The sequence below is a fragment of the Crocuta crocuta genome, unplaced genomic scaffold (assembly GCF_008692635.1).
Source record: "Crocuta crocuta isolate KB4526 unplaced genomic scaffold, BGI_CrCroc_1.0 scaffold113, whole genome shotgun sequence".
NCBI lineage: Eukaryota > Metazoa > Chordata > Mammalia > Carnivora > Hyaenidae > Crocuta > Crocuta crocuta.
In genome coordinates this window covers 12,353,966-12,357,489 of record NW_027530368.1, presented here as the reverse complement: position 1 = coordinate 12,357,489, position 3,524 = coordinate 12,353,966, and the positions used below count along the sequence as shown (strand labels likewise).

The 3,524-nt window shown below is 43.6% G+C and overlaps 1 long non-coding RNA gene across 1 annotated transcript; it reads left to right on the top strand.

Annotated features, from left to right (window-relative positions):
* The first annotated feature begins 6 nt into the window (after positions 1-6).
* On the top strand, positions 7-1,294 carry LOC144233487 (uncharacterized). The gene is made up of 2 exons (XR_013335685.1): positions 7-842; positions 1,038-1,294. It is a non-coding gene; the product is annotated as an uncharacterized LOC144233487 (long non-coding RNA).
* Positions 1,295-3,524: the final 2,230 nt, after the last annotated feature.

Sequence of the window (3,524 nt, the reverse complement as noted above, 5' to 3'; positions counted from 1 at the left end):
CGGCGTCGCCCACCGCGGCCCACTCCGCGGGCTGCGAGCCCCAGCGAGCGCCGGGTCACTCGCGCCGCCTTGTTCCCCGCCCTTGCGCTTCGCCATCTTCCTCCGGGTCCACGAAGGGGGGGTGGGTGCCGATTTCTCCCTCCCCTCGCTCAGGTTTTTTGCGGTGGGGGGAGGCAGTGGGTTCACGGAGGAGCCGGGCCGAAGCGGCGCCGCAGCCCAAGTTAGGGCACACGGCCCTCTCCCCGCGGGGCTTTGTGAGAATGGAACAGCCCAGGGGCGGCGTAACCTGCATGCGTGACGATCGCTACCCTCGATTCTGTAAGGCTCATCCGTCCTCGAGCAGTAAGACACCTTGACGTGACAAGAAATGGCGGAGTGAAGAGCGTTCACATGGCATCGCCTCCCTTTTACGCGAGAGGGCCCCGCACCAATTGCCGGCTGCTCCACAACTCTTCACCTGAAATAGCACATTCGTCCCGGCGAAGAGCGGATGTCCAGGGTGTTAAGATGGGAAGCGGAAAATGAAGGACAGGAAGGAAAAGGGACACTCCGCTCAAGTTGGTAGTGTTAACTAGTCAGCGTTAGGAAAATTCTGCTCACCCTGCACTTAAGACCTACTCGCTGATTTCCATATCCAGTACAGATGTGACTTGAAGAGACTGAAAGGGCGTGTACGTAATCTTAGAACTATGTCACCCAAGTAGCTATTAAGACTCTCTAGTAATTCGTTTAAATGTTATGTCGAGGTTATGGCCCACCATCGTTCCATGCCACACCACCTTGCCGGCGTTCCTAGAAGGTTCTGCCCACCTGTTTTACACTGCCCCGCTCCGTATGAGCAGGTGAGCTTTCCCAGCTTAGAGATAATTCTGCCATCCTCTCCCCTTCTTCCCGTCTTTACTGTAAAACTTCGGGTTCTGCACAGTTGTCTTTGGCTTCGGTAGCAGACACTGACCAGCCAGCATCCATTCCCATCCATCCCTCTTAACCTGTCCACAAGGAAACTTGCCAAACCCAAATTTTGTATTGTTTTTCAGGTGGCAGCTAAGAGACTTTGGTTTCTGGAAGGAAAGGCCCAAGGAAGACATGTTACAGGTTTAAAACAGTCATGGTAGAGCTGAACGTATGTTTGAGTCCTTGCCAGTGAAATGTGAGCAGAAATCTGCAGAGTGGATCTTTTGGAAAGAATTGCCCATGCCTATAAAAGAAGAACAAATTCAGCAGACATTTCCCTTAATCCTTTCTGTCTGAAAAATAGTCTTGATATACAAAGTAATACAGCGTCCATTGTCTAGTTTTGGGTGTTTTGTTGTTGTTTTGTTTTTTCCACAAACAGGCTAAAAGCCAACTCTAAAGTTGATAATACAAAAAATATGATGAAGGTCTCAGATGCACCTTTGAGCAGGAGTCTACCCCCAGACTGCTCGCCTACCATCTTCCTTAAGCCACTCTTAGGTTTCTGTTACTTGTGGCCAAAACATTCCTGAGACAGATGTTCTTTTGATAATTACTTGTAAGTGCCTGTCAACTATGCTTTTGAGCCCAGAGAGAACCCATAACCACTCTTGAAAGTGAAGGCAACCGCTACCATAGATGTAGAACACTTCTGGGATGTACTGAAGACCCACTCTGATGGCCAAAGAAATCTTTTTTTTACTGTTTTTTTCCGTTACAAAGTTATGTGAAATGATGCTTCATTTAAAATGCTTTGAAGGGCACCTAGGTGGCTCAGTCGTTAATCATCCTACTCTTGAACTCCTCATTTCATCTCAGGTCGTGATCTTGTGGTCATGAGATTGAGCCCTGCCTCAGGCTCTGTGCTGAACATGGAATCTGCTTAAGAGTGTCTCTAAAATAAGAAATTAAATAATAAAATGCTTTGAGAATCTAGAGTATTGTTGTCATAAATCATCATTGCTCTTCAGTCATCACTTAAGTGCTCATCAAACTTTTTCTGTAAATAGCCAGATCGTAAATAGTTTCGGCTTTATAGGCAAGCCAACTGTCTTATCACAACTAGTCAACTGTTAGAACAAAAGCAGATATAGACAGTACATGGTGGAAAAAGTATGGCTATGTTCCAATAAAACGTAACTTACAGACACTGAAATTTCAAATTCATATTTTCATGTGTCACAAAATACTATTTTTCCTCTTGATATTTTCAACTATTTAAAAATATAAAACCATTCTTAGCCTACAAACCATACAGAAATGCAACTGGCCAGATTTGGCCTGTGGGCTATAGTTTACCAACCCTTTATCTAATTCAAATGCTTGTTTTAAAAAAAAAATTTTTAATGTTTTATTTATTTCTAGGAGAGAGAGAGAGAGAGAGACAGCGTGAGCAGGGGAGGGTTAGAGAGAGAGGGAGTCACAGACTCTGAAACAGGCTCCAGGCTCTGAGCTGGCAGTGAGCACAGAGCCCGACGCGGGGCTCGAACCCACGAACCGCGAGATCAAGACCTAAGCGAAAGTCGGACGCTTAACCGACTAAGCCACCCAGGCACCCCTCAAATGCTTGTTAATAAATAAAGGCATTAAAGACCGTGAAAAACAAGGTTGCCTGCCTCCTAACTGGAATCTTCACTCTTCTGCACTGATTTAGTATCCGTATCAACAAGACCTTTGAATGTATTTGAAAGCTGTACATTTTAAAAGTGTGGTGAAGCAGAATCTCTACCAAAATATCCCCAAAATTCTTATAAATTTGGATTTTCTGACCAGCAGTCGGAATCAGCAGTGACTATACACCTTCAGTAGCTAAGATTATTCTCAATACTTTGTATACATGTCACCATCTAGTGGTCGAATCATGCTTTGGGCAAAATTATCCAGTCTACTATGAAATTTTTAATTCTTGAGTTTTGTAATATATATGTATTATATTCCTAGCTGCTTACCAGAAAACCAGCCTCACATAAACAACTTTGGAAAACTAATCTTGCCATAGCAGTTTGCCCTTCTTAGCATTCTGGTTATTACTGAATACAAGATTCTGTCTAGAGTTTGGCATTAAAGCCTGATTGTTACTATTAGAGGCCAGAGTTATTGCAGAATTTACTCATGTCCCTCACACACACACTTAGCACTGTTTTGTGGAACTTAGGGCCATTATTAGAGGCAAGTATGCTATTTTATTCTTTCCACAGCATCCAGCCCAATGCTTTGTGTATGAGATCAGTAAATTACTGCTTTGTTCCTAACTTGCTAGAGTGATTATTTTTATAAATAAATTGGATTATTTCACTTCCCTACCTTAAAACCCTTCAATATCCGTGTTACATTGAGAATAAACTCTACTTGAGCCTTCCATAACCTCTCTGATTTGTAACCTCACTCTTGTTACATTCCAGCCACATTGGTCTGCCTTCAAACAAATCTTTTCGGCCCTGGATCTTGGGGAATGTTGTCTCTTCCTAGGACATGCTGTCTTAATTTTGAAATGGCTAACCTCTTGTCTTCATAGTTTCAACTTAAACATCATCTGAAAAAATAACTCCCCTCCCCTAGAATATTCTATT